Source organism: Diorhabda carinulata, chromosome X (assembly GCF_026250575.1).
Source record: "Diorhabda carinulata isolate Delta chromosome X, icDioCari1.1, whole genome shotgun sequence".
Classification (NCBI taxonomy): Eukaryota; Metazoa; Arthropoda; class Insecta; order Coleoptera; family Chrysomelidae; genus Diorhabda; species Diorhabda carinulata.
Genome location: NC_079472.1, coordinates 22944009 through 22966667, shown reverse-complemented (window position 1 = coordinate 22966667; position 22659 = coordinate 22944009). Strand labels below are relative to the sequence as shown.

Genomic DNA, 22659 nt, shown 5'->3' with positions numbered 1-22659 from the left:
TCGTCATATTTTTGGCTGTCCTAAAAGCCTCTACTCTGTCGAGTTTCTTATGCGGAACACCCTGTATATATAATCAAATATATACTCAATACATTATGCCATGTCAGTGACACCTTCTAAATAACAGAGAAATGTACTTTAGATAATTGATTGAACTAAAAAACTTACATATTCATTAAGTAATTAAAAGGTCCTAGTAAATGTATTGGTATAATGTACCATTCTTTGAATTACGTCACTGGCGTATTTGAAACCAACGATTCTATTTAATAGAGAAGTTGATTCATTATCATTTCTTTGTACGGACCTATTAAAACATCTGAATGATTATAAATGTTATGTTTAAAATCATTAGATAAAATGGAGAAAATCCTCGAAAGAAAACTACCCATATATTATATAGGCGAAAATGAGTTTTGAATCCGAGTTCTAATAATCTAGATCTAATGAAAGGAAATAGTATGTCATTTAAAGAGAGAAGAAACTGAGCGAAACCACACGAAATTTATTTTCTATCAATTTGTGTTGTTTTTATAAATATTTGCCTTCAATGTTACGCAAAATGGAAACTTATTCGTGAATTTCACACCTTTCGTTTTATCATCGCTTGGTTTTATATTATTTTTGGGTTTGCCTATTTTTTAAACGAAAATCTTCATTTTTCTGGAAACTTAACATGGTTTAAATCAATTAATTAAAACATGTTAAGTTAGATTGTAGTAAAAGTTTCTCAATGGACAGTTTGTGTTGCCGATAGCAGTGTCCCATGACGACATGTATCCGTTAGTTACTAGGATTGGTTCCTCAGTTTCATCGATGACTTTAAAAACAACCGGCAGGTGAAGTGAGATTATATTTAATATTTTTGTTCAATATTTTCTTTATTGGGCTTATAAGAATAGGAAATGTATGTAAAGAAGGCTAGAACTTTTCAATATAAATCACCCCATCATTTTATTCATTTAATGTTAAATTTAAAGATACAAATCGTATGCAATTCATCATATATGTTCATAGGAAAATATACATTAATCTATTAAAGTTTACTATTAGAACAATGTTTCAAATTCTAAGGAAATGTGGCTTTTGGGTTTATATAAAAGAAAAAACTTTTATTATTATTACTTTTATTTACAAAAAAATTCTAATGATTCAACAAACAAAACTTCAAAGAACCATTTTTGTGTTCTTCAAGTAAGAGAATTTTGTATTGGATTCGAAAGTGGTCATCTGTTGTATTCTCTTTATATTGATAACATTATATCATATTTCAGTGAAAGCATTGTATGGCTCCTGTAATTTATCTACAGCTAACAACAAAACAGGTCCTGGAACTGAACTGACGGATGCGTTAAGCCCATTTCTGTTTCAGCTAGTTGGTTGTTACTTAAGTTTTAACATATAGATAGAAATAAAAACAAATATTTGTATTTGGATATAACTGTATTATTTTTCAAAATATTGTCCATTAAGATCAATACACTTTTGTATGCGTTTGACCCAATTGTCGAAGTATTTTTTCCATTCCGATTGAAGTACCTTCAAAAAATGTGATTTGAAAGCATCAACTGCTTCTAATGTGTAGAAAAACGTTTATCTCGAAATTTATTTTTGATCTGCTGGATGACCCTTCCGTTCAATGTTTTGACTGTTTAAAAACGTTTTTATTTGAACTGATGTATAATATAATATATACGTATTCTCGTAGTGAAGAATGATTCGTCTTCTTCGATTTTTCGAACAAAGCTGGCAAACATATGCTGGTGTACTATTCAGAATTGACCGTTCTACGTTGCTTTAATGGAACGGTGTCCAGTTATTTCGAAAAGACCGATTATTATCCATAAATTTTACTTTAATATCTGGTTATGTAGCTATTTTATGAAAAACAACTTGAAATAATATCTACAATATTTAATTTTTGAGTAGTAATAATAAATTATACCAAATAAATATGTCATTTCCATCGACTACTTCATTTCCTATTCAGAATCATCGCAGTTTTTCCTTGCATTTTATAATGTTTAGCCCATTCAGCAGCTCTGCAGATCGATGTATGAGACTGTCTCACAAAAGAATTAAACAATGGTTACTTTTGTATGAATATATTCTACAGTTTCAAATGACTAGTTGAGGATATTTTTCATTGGGATTATTTTGAAATTAGTTAACTTTAACGATGCGGTGCTATTTTTAGTTAAAATTTAATCATGAAGCCAAACATAAATGTACAATACGTTAATCTTAAGTTTTTTATCAATTTCCTCTGTTAAATTTAAATTTTCAACTACGCAAAAAAGATAAACGGATTAGTTAATTAGTCAAATTTGACTCATCTTGAAGAGGCCTTCATCATTCTGCAATCGATCGATGAAGGCTGATATTGAAACAAAATATCCAGAAACAATGTTCGATTGTTAGAGAATAAATTAAAAAAAATATCGCTCCATAAGCACTGTATTTTTTAGTAGTTTTGGATATCCTAGGTACCAATAGAAATATCAAGATTTTTAGAGCTATATACTATTATTGTTGTTATATAATCAGAAAACGTGGTTTTTCGTTTATACTCATTTATTATCTCACTACACGTTTGCTTTACGTGTTTTGGTGGTGTAGTAGATTTACATGAAAAATGAAGTGATAATATTTGGAAAAAGGTTTATTATTATTTATTTATTATTATATTATATTTCCTTAGAAACAAAATTGATGTTTGACTACCCTATACTTAAATACACTCCTGCTAAATATTCAATAAAAGGTGGTCGATGTCTACTTGTGAGCCGACTGTGTCTGTAGAGTTGTGTTAACATATTCTTTTGGAGGAACTCCATAATTGGACGTGTTTTGTCTTGCTAAAACTCAACTTGCGGACGCCTATTTAGAACAAATAGTAGATTGTCATATTGCCTCCGATCGACTACTATCAGCAGTAGCTGTACAAAGAATTGTTCCCATCGTTGTGTGCACATGATTTCCAACAACAAATCCAATCACAGTTTCTCTCTCTTATACATGTGTCATGAGTAAATAAAGAGATTAGCGATTTTTTGCTGAATGCCGTTTTCTGCACCAGCTCAAATATTGATGATACTGGTTGCTTGTTAAAGGTTGTTAACACTTATCGAGGACAATATTAATAGAGATCAAAATCTCAAATTCGGCGATGTGTAATCATAGTAACAGGTATATTGATGAGATATTATATAGCAAAACGGTTTTGAAGAGCGAGTTGCCATTCAATATTCTGCTACCTATTAGCAGGAGGAGGCATTTTGTTACGATAAAAGCCAGTAGATGAACTAAATAACAATATCTATACTATTCGGCGGTAGTTAACAGGTTTATTAAGAGAGAAATTTGTTTTTTTTTTTCTTAAAAATGTTCAAAAATGTTGATATTGTTATCATATGATATGATAAGCGTAAATATTCAGTAATTTTTTAAGATGAATAGGATTTGATTTTGAAAAAAACCACAAAAAAATTGATGATTGGAATCGATAGAACGATCAGTAAAATTTAATGTTTGAGGATGATTTCATGCAATGTTGGCCGCGGTTCCGCTTCAGATAGCCCATGCGCAAGGTCCAATTTTGGCACACTCTCTCCAACATATCGGCCGGTATTTCACGAATAAATGCTTCAATATTGGTTTCCAGTGCGTCATTCGTTGCTGGTTTATCCCTGTAGATATTAGCCTTAACATGACCCCACAAGAAATAGTCCAAAGACGTTAAATCACACGATCTAGGCGTCCAATTGACGGGCCCCAAACGTGGGATGAAATGTTCACCGAAGGCGGCTCTTAATTTGGCCATTATTTCGCGTGCCATGTGACTTGTGGTACCATCTTGTTGAAACCTGACGTGGCAATTTTGATTGTTGACGTATCCTTTTAACCAGAAATGAGCTTCGTCGCTGAACACAATTTTTTGATAAAAAAGTGGATCTTCCTCCAACTTTGCCAGCGCCCATTCACCAAAGGTTAGACGTGGGAGATGGCGTGGTTTCAATTCTTGCACCAGCCGTATCTTATAAGGTTTTACACCCAAATCCTTTCGCAAAATTTTCCACGTAGTAGAGTAACAGAGGCCCAATTATTGCGAACGGCGGCGAATCGACATTTCACGGTCATCAGTAACACTGGCAGATACAGCCGCAATATTTTCTTCAGTCCTCACTGTACGTTTGCGTGTTAGTGGTTTAATGTCCAATAGTGTAAACTGGGTTTGAAATTTAGTCACAAGCTTCCAAATAGTTCCTGCAGAAGACCGACCAAACTGCCCATAAATTGGAAGAAGTGCGCGATGCACTCTCTTAACCGAGCATGAATTTTGATAGAAAAATTCAATTATTTGTAAGCGTTTTCAATTGTAAGTCGTCAATTCATAATTAAATTATAGAAAAAACTGAATAAGTTTGACACGATTCACGCGTGATCTGTCAAAAACAGTGTTGCCAAAAAGAGCTTAGCAAAAAAATTACTCGTTATCAAGAAATCTTAACCATATGAGTTCCTTTAGTACTTAGCTACGTTTTTTGATTTGAAATATGCGATTCCAACTTTATTTTGATAAACAGAATGTTTTATATATGTTTTCATAAAAATGTGTTTCCGTCTTTTTGGTCACACGTTGCACGAAATATTTCAACTAAAATCACTGAATTAACATATTAAGAAATTTTTGGAATCCATAATATGATAAAACTAGCAGTTAACTGTGAATATTTTACAGTTACTTCTTGCTTAAGAACATTAGAACAGTATAGAGAGAATAGACATCAAATTTATTTTTCATTTTATCTTCTCAGATTCATCAACATTCAAATAAATTTAAAACTATCTAATAATGGTTTTAGAATTTTTATGAATGGTTTTTGGCTTTTTCTCTGGATATATTTTATAATCATCGAATATAGTATTCGACGTAATTATATTAATTTGAAAATAACAATAATAAAAATCGTGACCCTAGGAAAACAATTACAGGATGAACCATTCAACGAATATTGAAATGTTATAGTGAACATAATTTTTAATATTTCTTGCCTGAAAGGTAAGGATAAGGAGGTCTGTTTATAGACAAGAGATTGAAAATAAAGTTTCCAATATTAAATATAAAACGCTAAATTTTTGTAAAAATATTTGTTACCGTTTATTTGCGTAAACCAGTTAGTGTTCAGATTAGACAAGTTTCTGGAAAATATCTAACTTAGTTAAAGTGGAAAACATTTATTCAATTTTTACATCAACATATATTCTCTCCTATGAAATCTAGATTTTTCTTCAGCACGTATGGGGCAATCGGATACATTTTTTTAATATCTTCTAACGAGTGAGGGAGATTTTTGCAATCAACCCAGTGATTCTTGTTATACCAGGATGTCAGAGAATCTCCTATATTTTTTCACTGGTCAATAGAATAACATCAAATAAAATGAGTTTTTCCAACTTTCGATACGTCAGTTAAATAAATTAAATTCGCATCAAAGTGAAAGTAATCCTTAATATATGATAATAGTGAAAGGCTTAATATCAAGTTAATATCAATGATAGTGTTAATTATATTTAATTAGGGAAGCTAAAATGAGCTTTTTTAATTGAAATGCAATATTTGGAAAGAAGTACATCGACTTAAAGAAGTTTTTTAAGTTTGAAAGGAATTAAATACCCCAAAACTCAAATCGAAATTGTGTCGCAAGATAAAGGGTTCACTTACAAACCAACAACAAATCAACACAAAAAAAATAATGTGAAAAGTTTTTTATTTAGTATTAAACTAAAGCTAATGCCATGCGCGGATACTTTTGTTTTTTTTTTTGCGGAAAAATTTCAGTCATCGAGGTGGAGAAAATAAATATGGGCAAAGAAGCAAAGAATCACATCAAAATATTGAACTAATTCTTCAGTGTATAGGTTTTGCTTCAATACTCCTGTCCATGGAATCAGTTTGAATATCTCTAACATCACAATATGAATATAGCAACAATAAGTAAGTGACGAAACTGCTCATCATGAGATGATTTCGGTCAATGAACCACTGCCAACCAAATATGACAGTGTTGTTTGAGAGTCCAAGTCAAACTGTTTCGTTAAACAAAGCTTTAGTTAACATTCAAAATTGGATAATTTCAAAATCACTGATGAAATTAAATTCACCTCTTCCTTTCATGGATCAAAATCTATAACAAACGATTTTATTATTATTATTACTAATTTGTTGTATTATTCCAGATACATAAAACAGATATTAAATTATTATCTTTATTATTCAATTAGAACTTTTTCTTTACTAGGAGCTTGAAGATACTTTTTGTTATTTTCGGTTGTATGCTCAGATACTTTGTAATTTTATACAAGTTTGGCTAACGCTAATAAACGTTATGTTTAACAGGCAAAAACATTTAAATTTTCTGCGCTTCAAATGTTTTCTAATTGAATAGAAAAAAATCTTAGTCTAATACTTTAAGACGTATTGCTTCATTTGACATCTATAACGATTGCCCAACAAAAATTCCTGATTTTATAAAACAAAATAAAAATAGTAAGCACATTTTTTAGTTGTTAGCAACCGCCTGATGCATTGAAAAATATAATGGCTGAGACATTTATGTGGATATCTATGAATAAATATACAAAAGCAAAGTTAGAAAATTACGTACTCAAAAATGAAACCTTTTAAGACCAGTCGAAAGTCAAAAGCAATGATTATATAATTTGGATTCGTCAGGTATTTTTATTCCAAATGGTTTTTATTAACATATCACTCCTATTGTAAGACATTATGGCTAGACCAGACCTGTTAAATTATTTTAGCCTACACCTAATTGACAATTGACACAGCTCAAGATTTGCGATGGTGTATTGACCTCGTATTTGTATAACTGTACCTTAAAAGTATTCAGAGTTCAAATGAAGTGTGTTCATAACATTTTATATTAACACGGATTAATCAAACAGCCAATGGACTGACTGATAAGATCAGCTTAATCGATGTATTATTATGAATAAATATCAAGCAATTATTATGATACTCGTATCTACTACAATTTTTCTAAGTAATTATCCACATGCCATCCGTAACGTGATACTGATCGTCAACCATGATTTATCGAAAATTACCTTTGTAACAAAACAAACCAATAAAGTGACAATAGGTATAAGAAAAAACAAATTCACTATAACAAAAAGTAGAGCGAGAGTATATAAAATAGCGGTAAGACCCGTACAACATAAACAAGGACAGACACCAAAATGTCAAAATTATACGTGCTACGTAGATATGACAAAAAGAGGGACATAAAAGAAGGGAAGATAGTAAACGAGACAGTGTAATAAATAAAACATAAAAAATTAAATCAACACGTACACGGGATCATAAACGATAAAAAACACAACAGCCAAAACGATGGATGATCTACGTTTAGGGTTGCCAACTTTTTTTACAAGAAATTAAGTATATGCAGATCTGTTTATTGTTTGAATTACATATTTTCTAGAGATTTTCGCACAACTTACTAATTCACAATTTTTTTTTTAAATTTTATCCGCTTCACCATAATTATAACTGAAATTAAAATAATTTGTTATTAAATTAATTGATGCTCTATTTCTGTCCTCCCGCCACTTAGCATTAATTACTGAAAAACTCTTTCAGTAAATGCTGAGGTGCCCATTATTCCATCCTCGTAGCTCAAAACGAGCCTCAGGCCCCTTTCACACCAAACGAATCCGAATCAATCTGGATCACTCCGAATCAAGTTAAATTTGATTCGTCATCTCCACTCTTTCACACCAGCTGATTCAACCTGAATCTATAAAAATCCTTCTTTCCTGGAATGTTTAATTCTTCGCCAATTTTTCTTCCACAGACGATATGAGATTTCTGTTGCTGTGATTTTTATCACTGGCGTCATAAATCGCACTATTTTCTTTAACTTTTAAAATTAATAACTCCACGTCCATCTCGTACGGTTGTTGATTCAAGACTGACCGGACGAGGAATCTGATAGGTTGAATCAAGTGCGACCTCGAATCAAACCTGATTTGAACCAGATTCGTTTGGTGTGAAAGGGCCCTTAGCATTTTACATTTGAGTTTGTCCATCGTGAGGTTAGGTCATAATTTAGCTTCGACTGATGTGGTTTCCCTTTGTAATAATTTCTAGCCAAAATAATTTGAAAAATACCAAGTGCAATGGCCTCTATTTTATTTCGTTTTTTCTTTATAAATAAGTTTTATAACTTGCAATTGATGCTTGTCGTTTACTCGATCTTTCACAATTTCACCATTTTTTTTTTTGAAATTATGGAAATATGGAAAATAAAAATTTAAAAGTTTAACGATTTCAACCATTCAACGAATAAAACTTAAATTGTAAAGAAAAGAAATATAAATGGATAGGAAGATAAGAAAACTAGTCGAAAGAGTAATATATAAATGAACAGTCTAAATAAGGCTATTGACAGAAAAAGAGGTTTGGTCGGGCCTTTGCCATATAAATAAGAATCTTTGAAAGAATTTAGTGAAAGCGTGCTGTAGTTGGTTAAGATGTGAATACAAATAATCTCTTTTCTTCTCGAAAAGGTGTTGATTGTTGTAATAGACCAACACGGGGTGTTTTTCAAACATAATCTAAAATAAATATCGTTTAAATGGTATTAAGATGGAAATGTATGTTAACATAGATTAACAATTGATAAACGTTAAGATAGTAGCATAAAAGGATAACCGGAAAAAACCCAGTAAATTATAAATTTAGTTAATAATATTAAACTTTTTTTAAATATATAGTATTCAAGAACAACTACAGTTGAAGCGTTCAAGTAAACTCAACAGAATGTCACAAGGAAATTAATTTCAGTATTTCAATCATCTTAACAGTACAGGGTTAAAAAGTCAGCTAGACAAAACTAATAAAGTTACCATACAAGGCAATAGAAATAGTAGATACTTTCGGAAGTATGTACTCTTTGTGGAATCGACTACAGGATATTAGAAAAGGACGTATACAAGGGAATATTGAATGTATCGGCATAAATAATAACAATCTGCGAATATTGTAATAGCAGAGAATGCAATAGAAAATCAAACCTCTACACCTCTTTTGAAGTGTGAGGGTACACGGAACTCTAAAGCCTTACACTATTGTATGGACACACTGTTTACACTACCACTACACCAACACTCACGATGGCACTGTCTAAACGCGCGTTTCGATAACCAAGTTATCAAAGGTAAACAGTTTACCTTTGAGTCTTTGAAGACAATAACTTGGTTATCGAAACGAACGCCAGACGTGTAGTGGTAGTGTAAACAATGTGTTCAGTATGAATATAACCAACGGTTTCAAAAATTTTAACTTAGTTGGTGGCGTATTGGATAGAAAATGATCTTTAACAACTAGAGGCATGCCCCATATATATTGAGCATCCCCAATGCCACAGTAAGAGAACAAGACACAATAGATCTTTTGGGTCGTAGTGTATATAACACCCCGCATTATATACATATATAGGACATACCACAATTTTAGGTTACAACATATGAGCAAATTTTCATTGGAGAAAACTATTATGTTAAAAAATGTCTCTCAAGATTGTACTATAAAGTGAAATTTAACAGTAGTGTACAGTTATGTCAAGAGTGTCTCTTATGTTTAATTCTATATCGACAACCGAACACTTATAGTTGACAGCTTTAATCTTTCGATAAATCTTAAAATAAACAAAGAAATGATAGTATGTTATCATTTTAGTATTTTATCTACCGTTTCATAAAGATTGTATCGATTATCTGTCTCATCAAATATGATTGTAGAATAATTTGCAAGTATTAATCCGAAATATGGGCTTTTTTGGTAGTTGGCTATAGTTAGATTTGACTTAGCAGCTAGGTGAAACTAGTAAAAAGAATCGAAAAAATCAGCTTTTTTATTATTTGTGTGGACTTCACCAAGTATAAGTATTTTCCATCTAACAAAAGTTTGTATCTTGATTTACTCAAGACGATTCTGCAATCCAGATTGATTCTTTAAAAAGGAATAAAGAACGAAATAATGGAAAATATCGCAAACAACTAGCTATAATTTTAGTTGCTAAATTTCGATTTTGTTTTATCATCTACATAATTTACTCGCATAGAAATATCCAAGGAAGACGTTGTTGGTTCTGTTGATAATGACGAAGAATCACTCCTTTCCGTATCCTTCTATCTTTTGCAGTATCTTTATCTACATTCATCATCTAACAATAACATGCCGTCATGTTTACGGTGGAATCTTTCACTTTTTCGCTGTAATCGCTCAAGTTTTCAGGAAAATTACCTTTCTGCTCATTAAGTTGTGATAACTTCTTAACGTTTCTACTACTTGGACTCTCATAATTACCCACTAAAATATGCCTTCTTTCATTCTTGCATCTGTCTGTGGAAGTCGCTTAAAGGTTGGTGAAGAATCCAATGTAACTGCAGATTTGTATTCAGATGGTTAAAATATTCCAGAAAAATGTATTTCCAATACAAAATTATTCCGGAAATTTATTGAATATCCATAAATTGTCCAGAAAGCAATTTCTCGGATTTGCTGATCAATACTTGCAAGTTGAATAAAACTAAAGTGTCATGTAGCGATTTTGACACTGGATTCGTATTAAGCAAGCCAAATTACATAGAAACACAGTTGTCGCTTACTTAGGTAGACACTTTTTTTGTGTTAGTTATCCTGAGAACTCGGGAGACAAAAATTTATACCTAACATATACGGAAAGTCTCATTCAACTCTTTACTATTTTTTGCAATGATCGTGAATTTTGCTCCAAGTATTATCTCATTTTTACAGAAAAATAAAATTCATCAATTATTTATTTCATTGTTTATCCTTATTTCATAAATTTATGCAATAAAATATGTTCGACTTATTGTGATGTTAACACCTCGTTTTTAAACATAAACAAATATATTCAAATGTTTGTAAAAAAACAACTGGGCAAACTTGATTCTAGTTGTTTTAACCGTCAATTTAAATTCGGATTGTTTATTTTCGATAAATTTTCATTATCAGATATTTCTCGAGATGTAATCACGTCTACATAAATTTATTTCTATTGTAAATAAATAGATGATTTAAATGATTATTCTTTGTGATCGAGTATTTATTCTTTCGGTTCAAATGAAACTTTGTTATCAACACATTTCACCAGTAAGTTTTAGAGAACTTCGTTCGAAGTATGTTATCTGGTATCGTTCTATAAGTTTAATTAATATTTTTGAGAAAAAATGGCTCCTCAGGCCAACCCTTTCCAGCTACAATGGGATTTCAAAATTAGGCGATTTCGCGCGGCGCCTTTCATCTGTTTTTTATAAATGGCGAACGCGCCTTTGATATTTTCTTTTAGAACTTATTATTTATAGAAGGCGGTTTATTCACATTATTGTATTATAAACTAGAGAGTGCTGAGCTGAAAAGTTTATTAGATGCTATGATTCGACTCATTCGATAAGTAAAGTTTCAGAGGTGTTTGATTAACGACCCTCGGACACATGTTCAATAAAATTCCTGTAGCTTTATGTTTCTATGTAGATACTGTATTAAAAATTTCAAAATATATCTGCTTGCCGCCTTCGAATAACTTGAAATTATGGGTTACCGTTCCTCAACGTAGAAAACAACTACTTTCTTGGCTTATACCGCAATGAATATTGAATTATATCTCCTCCTATCGACCTTTTTTATGTCGTAACCGCTCACTAGTTTCGACTTTTTTGTGTCTCATTACAGTGACGTTACAACCTTTCGTTAGAGATCTGTAATACAAACTGGAAATTAGACATAGCGATTTGAAATCGATTCTTCGGACCAAATAATGACGATATGACTGAACCGATTCAGTGAATCGATATTTTACAATATTATATATATGTATATATATATATATATATATATATATATATATATTATATATATATATATATATATATATATATTTGATAATTTGAAAGTTTCATTCAAACAATTCAAAAAATTTGTAAAAATTAATTTTTTCAAATCAGCTATGCTGTCGTGGAATTTGGATCGTACTTTACCGAAACATTTTTGGAAAATCAAAATTTCAATAACAATTTCCGAACTAGCCGCTACCAAATTGTTCAACAGTGTGTAATACAAACTGGAAATTAGACATAGCGATTTGAAATCGATTCTTCGGACCAAATAATGACGATATGACTGAACCGATTCAGTGAATCGATATTTTACAATATTATATATATATATATATATATATATATATATATATATATTATATATATATATATATATATATATTTGATAATTTGAAAGTTTCATTCAAACAATTCAAAAAATTTGTAAAAATTAATTTTTTCAAATCAGCTATGCTGTCGTGGAATTTGGATCGTACTTTACCGAAACATTTTTGGAAAATCAAAATTTCAATAACAATTTCCGAACTAGCCGCTACCAAATTGTTCAACAGTGTGGAATACGTACTATAAATTCTTAAAAACGGGCTCTGTTGTCGACTTGTTGCGTTCTGAATGACCAGTTGTCGTTGGCGTTAGTTGAGCATCCTAAACAATCTTCAGTGCAGAAATCCGTAGTTTACCGTCCGCGTCTCCTCCATCCACCTGAAGAGGATGATTTCGTTCGCAGATTGAAATTTTGCAAGTGGTACCTTGGTACCTCAAGTTGAACTCTATGGTATATCAGCATAACTGCGTGTACTGAAACGACCAGAATCCTCACGTTTTCATTGAAGAAGAATTAAACCTTCCCGGGGTGTGTGTGTAGTGGTCGGTATTCATACTGGAGGTCTCGTGGGTTCGTATTTTTTTGGGGGTCACGTAACAGGTCAAAGATATTTAGAAATAATTGAAGATTTACTTGAGCAAGTGGACAACTATCCAACACTCGTGAACATCTGCGTGAACTCAGGATGGAGCTTTGCCGCATTACACGTTAAGTGTGCGAGAGTACCTTAATATTCATTTTGGATAATGAATAGGCCCGCTTCTTCCTGTGAGACCGTCTAAAAGACCGCGATATTGCAAGAGGACTAAGCACCCTTTCCGCCTCTGAACCGCAATTGAAGAAGTTGGATCTCTTCGTGGACAGCTTGAGAAACGTTGCCGTAAATGCATTGATCAAGATGGACATCAATTTGAACACTTTCAATAATCTTTTTTCGAATACCTTTTGTAATTTCTTTTAATAAATTCACTTTGACGCAGCATTTTTTATCTCTTACAGCAAATTCGTGGCTTGACTTAGCCGACTTCTTCTGTATGGGATTGAAAAACGTCCCATTTTGTTTCATAAAATATATTACAGTGAAATTATGAAGATATCAGCATTTAAAAATTTTAGCGCGTAATTTCTTCTATAATTATAATTCAATTACTTTCTAGTTACACCACTGACCGATTGAACTGTTGCTACTATAAAACTAGTAGGTGATTGCCGTAACTTATGTAGCGCCTTAATCCGAACAAGTCACTTAATTATTTGTTTATCTTTATCTGAAATGGTATATCGATTGATTAATTTTCTTAATACGATCCCAGCCTCAATGAAGTTAATCCATGATTTGATTATCTTGTCATCGAAAAAAATAATTGAATCATGTAGTTTATTCATTTTGTAATATATTAAAATAAACGTAAAATCATTATTCCGTTCTTTTTCCGTCATTTGGAAGAATTAGCAGTAAATATTAAAACGTGAAATACCAATCTTCACTGTGTATACTGGAACTGTCTTAATAGTTAACAAATTATTTTATTAAATAATTTAGCTTGATAAAGCGCGCTAGTGTAAAACTAATAACACTGAAAAATAAAGAGGAATGTAAATATCAACTTCCGGAAAATAACTTGTTGTTTACGTAGGACAAACATCACGATATTTGTAAAATAGAATAAAAATTCATTAATAATCAAAAAAATGAAATAACATATTTTAAAAAAATAAAATTTCTTTAAACAAAATCGAATACAAAGGAAATATAATTTTTAGAAATAATGTATTTACTTGACAAATCTGTTAATTATAATAAAGAAAAGGGAAATTCATAATCCTGTTCCTATATTGAAAGGTAAATATTTGAAAAACTGTTCACATGATATGTATGAAATTTGAAAGATGTAAATATTAGATACTAATGCTTAAGTTTATTATAAAAAATAAACTCGTTTTTTGTCATTTCCTATAAAGTGATTCTAATGAGACTACTGGTAAACAATTTATTTTTGATATGGCTTCTTAAAATAAATCCAACGATATCACACCACTTGGTTATAATATCCAGTTATTCAATTTATTTCTTCAAAAATTTATTACAGCGATATTTTGCGCTCAAAATTGAGGAAACCATGAATAAAAAAAATATATTACAGCAATAAAAAGCACTGTCATTCATTATTGGTCATAATTTTGTGAAGACACTGTAATAATAAGTAAATAAGGCCTCCAATTTTTTCTTTATGATTAATATGTTTACATGCTACTCATTTATAGGGAATGTGGATAAACATAACGAATCGCACTTCTGCTGAAGCAATAAATATGGAAATACAGTGCCGTATTATGCTTGATGATGAAATATAAAGTTAATACTATATAATAATATTGTCATTGGTCCAACTCTCAAAGTTTCTTATTTATGGAGTTCAGGTGATTTGTAATTCCAATTGATGAATTGCCTATTCATGAAAAACCATAACTAAAAATAGAAAAAACCTAAAGCCAATGTAGTTGAATGTGTATGACGTAGAATACTTACAGTATTTTTGATAAGTTTTTAAATAAAACGGTCAAACATTTTAAGAGAATTTGAAGAAATAGAATGCAAAGAAGGAGCAGATTGTCTTCGTTAAGTCATTGGGCTATCGTTGAAGAAAAGTATAAAACGAACAATTAATTTCTAATAGAAAATCATGTCATGAGTGTCTGGCTATAAAACGATGAAATTCGTTTTTCGAGCACTATCCAAATAAAACATGATTAATTTTTCATATTTTTGTTTTCAGATTTTTTTTGGATTACCACTAGAATTCATTTGACCAGTAAGTTAATTTTTATTTTGAATATTACTAGTCATCAATGGAATTACATACAAATCAATTATATCAATTTCAAAATTTCAAATTTTCATCATCTTGTCATCAGCAATTGAGTGGTTATATTTGTAGCGTTTTTTTAGTATGATGTGGAATGCTGGTAGCTCACAACGTTGGTGGAACTGGAACTTTCTGAATAGTTGTATATATATCTCCCTTTTTTTGTAATTTAAAAAAAAATACCTCATCTTTTATTATATAGATATATTTTGTACATTTTTCTCTATTATACTTTTTCAGTTATATTTATCATATACTACAGAGTTCTTCATGAGATTATAGCATGTTATGCATTCCACTTTCTTTTAACTAAAAACTGCGGCACAAACGGTTCTTTGAAAAACATTAATTACCCAACAATTAGTTATACATAATTTTTATCTTTTCTTTAGTTGTACTAAGATGATAAGTGCAGACAGGTCTTCCTGGTAATAAAATCTGACCGCTTCTCGTCAGTAATTTCTTTAAGGATTTGTTTTTATGATTCTTTTACTCTCATTTTCTAATTCGTAAACAAAGAAATCGGGAAATTTCCTCATTATATTCCTTCTATACATATTTGTTCATATAATGGTTTATGTTCTCTATTTCTCTAACAAACGTCACAAAATAAAAATGTAATCGCAAAATGAAAGCTTTCTACGTATAGGTAGACGGTAGTATAATCAAAATAAAGTGAAAAAAATTTTATTTATTTGGAATCAAAATATTTGACGGATTTAGCATGAAACAGGTTTACAGAAAAATGATTTACTGTGAGCACATTTTTGTTAATACAAACATTTGGATAGACTTTTCATTACTTCAGATTTTTATATTTTCAATATTTTGAACATATTTGGTACCATAACTGTAGAAAACTTCAGTAGATACTGTTTGACTAAAACTCGGACAAAATTGTATTCCAAAGCTGAAGTCAATGATTATTAGCAACAATTTGTATTTTGAGATTAAGTAAAAAACACTCACTCCATGAATATTTTTAATTTAACAAATCAATTACAGATGTACAAGTTCACACTTGAAAATGCTGTCCGTACTGGGCCAGTATATCAATATTTTTTCAGCCTTAAAAAATTTGTCCCTGACTAAAACATCAGAAAAGTCCACAAAATAATGTCCGATAACCGTAGAGTGAAGCTGATTGAAATAGCTGAGACTCTAAAGATATCAAAGGAACGTGATAGACATATCGTGAAGGAATATTTCGATTTGTCAAACCTCTATGCACTGCACGTGAAGCACTGACTCTAAAACGCGAGAAGACGCAAAAGTTGATTGGCAAAGACTACTTTAATAAGGAAAAACTATAAACAGCTTCTATTACGTTAAATTATTGGGGCTTGTGAAGTACGAATTCGCTAGAAAATGAGTGCTATTTCGATGAGACAATGCATCATGTCACAAATAATATAATATGTTTGTTCTTGATAGCTGCAATGAGACTGGACCAGTGCAGGCCAGTTCATGAGTGTATAGAATTAGTTCGATCGGATACAAAGAACGATATAGTGCAGAGAGCAATGGAGCGTTTGTTTATTGTTGTATTTGATATTATTTGATGTGATTCAGGCCTTGTAGTATCAACAATAATATAAAAAGATTTAGTACTTTTTGATATTGAACTGTGAACTGTGTGAACTAGTTTAGTTCTCTTGCACTGCTTTTAAGAACGGCGACACTAGTGCTGGTTCTGCTCCAAAGAACGCTTTAGTGTACACTTCCTGAACTAGTTCTGCCAGTGCAGCTACCAATAACCAACCTTAATAATGGTATCAACAAATGTATGACCGCTATAAAATATGAGATATCTATTTACAATGTCGGCTTTTTATTACGATGTCTAGTGAGTGTATGTTTTTACTTTGTATTTTAAATACAACCATTAATATGTATGCAAATTTCGAGGTTAACACATTAGTAATAACACGTCCTACAATAAAAATGTTTGTTGAATTAACTAAACAAGGAGTGTGATAAACCTAAAAATTTTCAATTATGCGCTTCGGCTTGCGTTTATCTTCATACACAAATTTCAATAATTCAATTATAAAGCTGGCGAAACGTCAAAAAGAGTTTCGAGGTTGTTGCCGAATCCTTTATTGATTATTTTTTTATAATACAAAATCCAACAGGTTTTAATCTTACGAGGAACTGGCGGTTACAATAAGTTTCGTTAACAAAGCATTTCACGTAACAATGCATGTAATTTTTGAGGTAGAGGCTGGCATCGAAACGTTACTACACAATACAATAAAAAAACAATAATTTTGGATGTTCGTTGAATTGGGAAACTCTAAGAATTTGAATAATAAGAATAATAAATTTCATTATTCCAATTTTTGTATAGTATAGAAGTGGAAATTATTTGGTACATCCACATATACAAAGAACACACTTCGAAAAGTCGTTCTACCATTTTAATAGCATTATCTAGAAAGCTTAAGCAAAAAATGAATGGCTACGACGTGAAGATGTCATATATTGATACCTGATACACCCTTTATTATAGACATAAGTACGAGAAACAAAATCGAACAAATTTTAACGTAATAACGAACAAAGCTATGCCATCAAATGGTACACGGATGGCTCCAAAACAACAGACAGAACTGGAATTGGAGTGTACGTGCTCTGAACCATACACGCTGAATACATATTTCAAGCGGAAACATATGCATCACAAAAAATTATCTCGAAAAGCAATTATCGCGAACAGGAGCAGACATTAGACCTCTCAGATGTCATGAGGTAGGAATGCCTCGACAAGTTGAATAATTCAGGCAAAGAGAGTGAATAAAATTGCCCTCCAATGAGTCCTGGAACTCACTGGACTGGAGGAGAATGAAACAGGTTTGCTGAAGGAGCGTATAAACCTTTTTGTACTACTTTAATCTTTCCGTGAAATCAGCTACAGAACAACAGACTAAGCAGTAGAGATTGAGACAGGGAAAGATACACCAGGAAACCTATGAGCAAAGAATATTTGTAGGAAAATTAGTCTTGTTGTAGCGTTGCCGCTTCAATGAACATCTGAAGACGCTGGGTTCAGCAGAAGATGAGAGTGTAGATTTTGCTACGTAGGAGCAGAAACCTCTATACACATTCTCCCACATTGTGAAATACCAACTAGCGCATGAAATCCCGACGCCCGAGTGAGATTATCAGATCAGAATCCTCAATATCACAGCAAAAAATGGGAACATAATGTATTTATGACAATGTATGTATATGTAGATCTATGATATTTCCTTTCTTGCTACGATACTGGAGAACCCAGTGTTTACAGCTGATCCATTAATCCTACTTTTTTAAATAGTTCTTAGAGTTTAAAGCGGTATCTTTACCCGCTTCTTCCCTTTTTTTTTCGGGATTTTTTTTCCTATTCTATTTTTTTCTCTCTCCATGGTTTTCCTATGAGTAGCCAGGGGAGGTCCATTCCAGCAGAGATTTGCAAGCTGGAGTAAGGTCTGGTTACATGGGATGCGACCCGGTGCCCCAGGTGGATCTTTCGAGACAGCAATAACCCTACTGCTATTCATCCGTCGCCATGATGTCTACCAACTTGGATTCGGGGGATGTTTATCGACCTCCCGGTCTAGATCAGCTATATTTAGATTCAACAGGGTCACCAAGAGAAGAATGCAATCGAAGTCGCATACTTTCAATCGTATTGGAAGTATCTAGCTGTCATGGTGGTCAATTTAAGGAAGTGCAAGTCCTAATACTTTCCGTGCACAACTTGGCTACCCTGGGATGGTCCTCCTTCCGTTCGGCTTTTAACTCGATTGCCAAGATTTCTAGAGCATCACGACCCCTATTAATTTATGATTTATATTATTATATTATGGTTGTTTGAAATTTTGTTTGCATCTCGACGTATGATACTCTGTAATTTACTGTAGATCAATAATTAATGATATTTATATAACTTGCCTATGAATGTCAACACCTACCAATATATTTGTTTCTTATTTAGTAATCATTTTTCAAATACTACGTAAGCAAGAGTAGGTAGGAATTTGAATAATGATCAATTGAAAGCAACCTTACTTTTACTTGTAGCATTACGTCACAAATTAAAGTGACATCATTCTTATATTGTAACCAACTGTTATTTTAATGATTCTAAGATGTATAATTATATCAACCATTCATCACTGCGAATAATAAAATTTAATTGCAAAATAGGTATAACTGAATCCGTATCTGGTACTGCAGCACAAATAAATCGTTGAAGTGAAAGTACTTGCATTTTTCAAGAATCGTTGAATTGAATTGAAAATATATTGGATTCACAATTTTATTTATTTCTTTAAAATTTTTCCACTTTGTACTAGTGTATTCTCATTACATATTCAAAGTTCAAAGCTAGTTTTTCTTTTTGTTCGTTCTCTAAACTTTAGAATTATGTGACATTTTCAGCATCTGCCTTTTTCAATGTTTCATCATGCCAGTAGATTTTTCCCTACGACTACTTATTTATATGGTGTGATTATTATTCTTATTCGACAATAGACACTTTCAATTGGAACGACTAGAGTACTTATATCGTCTTTAATTCTTGTTTCCCAGTTTCATTTCTATCTCACGGATGAAAAAGTATGTATAATCTAAACTGATAAAAACTTTTTTTCAAAATGTTCTCCAGATTGAAATATTCTGACATGCGTAATGACCCAATTTCAAAGCTCCATTTATAAACGTTCTTCTGTTGTTGAAAATCGTTGACTAGCAGTTTAGTTTTGATTTTCGAAAACAAAATAAAAGTCATTCTGTTCTAAATTAGAGCTGTATGATGGATAACTGAATGCTAGTTGCATTGTTTTGATGAAGAATTATTAATCTCTCTTTGACGAATTACGAATTCATTCAAAAGCTTCTGGAAAACAAATAGTTGTGTACCTGAAGCCACTATTGCAACATGCCAAAGAAACAAGCAACCGTTTGCTCTGATATGTTTTTTCAAACTACAAACTACAAACTACTTTTGTTGGATGTAATTTAACTTATCTTTAGAAATGCCCAGAGTTCCTGACTAATGGCCATAGTCTCAATATTAATCAGATTTGTTCAGACATAACGACGCCCTTCTCGGATTTTGTTCTTAAGTTCATATAATTTTTTTAAAGTAACAGGTATTTAGTGGGGCTTCATCATTTCTTATAATGTATTAAGTATATCCTCATGAAAATAATAAACGTGGAAAATATAAAAAGTAATTGCACTAAAGTGTTCACCATTCAATTTTATCTAATCACATTCAAACGACATGATGTTAATGTTAAACAATGGAAAGTTTACACCTAAAATTTCAGTAATAAACAGTACTACTAAGTGGGAAAATATAAACATTCCTCGAATGATCATTAACTTAGTTTTTATCCCAAATTTGTTGCTGTAGTTGTTAACCGTGATAAGATGTGGCTTGTCTATATTCTGTGCAATACAAAGCAAATAATACAATTAGAGTCTCAATTCCTCCGTAATCGGTTCTTATAAAGCATTGCAATAAGAAGCATTAGCGCATGTATATCACCTTAGCTCGTCTAATTATGGCATAATTCTTTATGGAATTCATTTTCTTAAAAATTACTTACCATACATCTGAACAACAAAATCATAAGTAAGAGATACCTCGGGGCAGTCGCCTGGATTCGTGACTATAGTAAGTCTAAGTACCTCGACACAATGTGGTAGGGAACACCAAAGCAGATAGGCTTGTGGGACGAAAAGAGACCATCGAGCATCTGTTCTACCAGTAGATTGTTTCGAAAAACTTTATTACCCTAACATTAGTCTATTGAACTTTTTAAAACTTTTTTTAAAAATTTTACAATTTTCAACAAGCATTATATTTAACAATGCCTACCTACTAATTCCATTAGTAGTTAATGTCATCAAAACATTTATTGTTATAGAATTATTCTACATGAACAAGTAATTCACGATAAAGAAATATTTCATGTAAGAAATGTAAACACTCAAATGCATATATAAATTGAAAGGTTTTTATAATTTTTCCACGTATAAAAACGTTTATAATTACTCATTATTAAGTGAGGTTAAATAAGTAATTTACATTGCAATTTGTTCAATTACACTAAAGGAAAATGTGAATAATATTACTACTAATATATATGTTGTCATTGAAATTTGACGTACCTATTTTTAGACGAATAGAACCTGTTTTGGCACCTGAATTTATACTGAAGAAATAACAAAATATATGTTTGATATAATCTGATTTCAAATTTAAATACACTGCTATGAGCAATGCAAAAACTGCATAAAAATTCGAATATTATATTTAATTACAAAAAATCTTGAACATATAAGGATTTTCCCACCTGGTATTAAATTACCTTAACAAATGAAGACAATATTTTTGTAATGAAAAAAATGTCATACCCGGTTTTTAAATGAAATTTGACCAGCTGTTAATTTTATAACAATAGCTATACAAAAGTTCCTTCAAATTTTTTTCAAAATAAAGTCCCAATATGACATGTATTTTCATTTTCTATTTTCGGCCAGATCTTTTTCTCCTAACCAAATATTGTCATATATAGGGTGTTTAGGGCATGGACCGACATAATATTTTGAGAGGGTTGGAGGGCTCATTCACCAGTTTTCTCCTATAGACTCTTTGTCTCAAATATTACGGTGGTAGGAATCTTTTTCAGGTTATTTGAAAATCGTCCAAAAGATTGCCCTTAAATCTTGATACCTTTTTATTTGGGATTGTAATACCACTTAATGGAGATTGTAAGGCCACTTATTTGGGGTTGCAATAGCACGAAATAATTTGAGCTTCTATACTGTGATGGTTTGCTAAATAAATGATTACTTACTTGTTACATATTAAAAAAAATTCCTTAGCTTACAAATTCGAAATTTATGCAAATATTATGAAAAGTGACTATCTCTCATTTCTCAAGGCCTTTTGAGTGAAGCTTTTTTTTAATTCGTTTATTTTGCATTAGCATACATCGCAAAATATAAAGGTATTTCAGGTATTACAACCCCAAAACAAAATTTGAGCTTTACAGAGGTTCAAAATTTAAAAATAACCCGGAAAATACAGAGCTCAAGTGTCAATAAAATTATTTATCAAACATAAATTACACAGAAGCTGGAGAATTTGAAATATTATAACTTCATGTGGAGAATAAGAAAAACAAGAAAACTGGAAAGAAATAATATATTACGTCGCATACAAATACATCTATCTCGAAGTAAAAATACATTTACAAATATCTGAAAACTTACAAGCAAAACGAACGTACCGTTATTTTCATGTTACTATAATTAAAAGTTAATGTTGAGAATAGAATATTATATCATTTTATCACAATCGCACACATAAAAATTTGATAAATTAGTTGAATAAAAAACACCAGAAAATTTGAGAAAGACAACATATCTTTCAGAAAACCAAAATTAGAAAACATTAGCATTTTGTCACCATATGTCACAAACTCTGGGGATTTATTGAATTTTATAATCTGGTTGGCTCCT

At 31.3% G+C, this 22659-nt stretch overlaps 1 long non-coding RNA gene across 1 annotated transcript in view; it reads left to right on the top strand.

Annotated features, from left to right (window-relative positions):
* The window catches only part of LOC130901071 (uncharacterized), a 28172-nt gene extending 5583 nt beyond the window's left edge, over positions 1-22589 (top strand). The window contains exon 2 of the long non-coding RNA XR_009060242.1: positions 15049-22589. This is a non-coding gene — a long non-coding RNA (uncharacterized LOC130901071). The remainder of the gene's footprint in view (positions 1-15048) is intronic.
* The last annotated feature ends 70 nt before the right edge of the window (positions 22590-22659 follow it).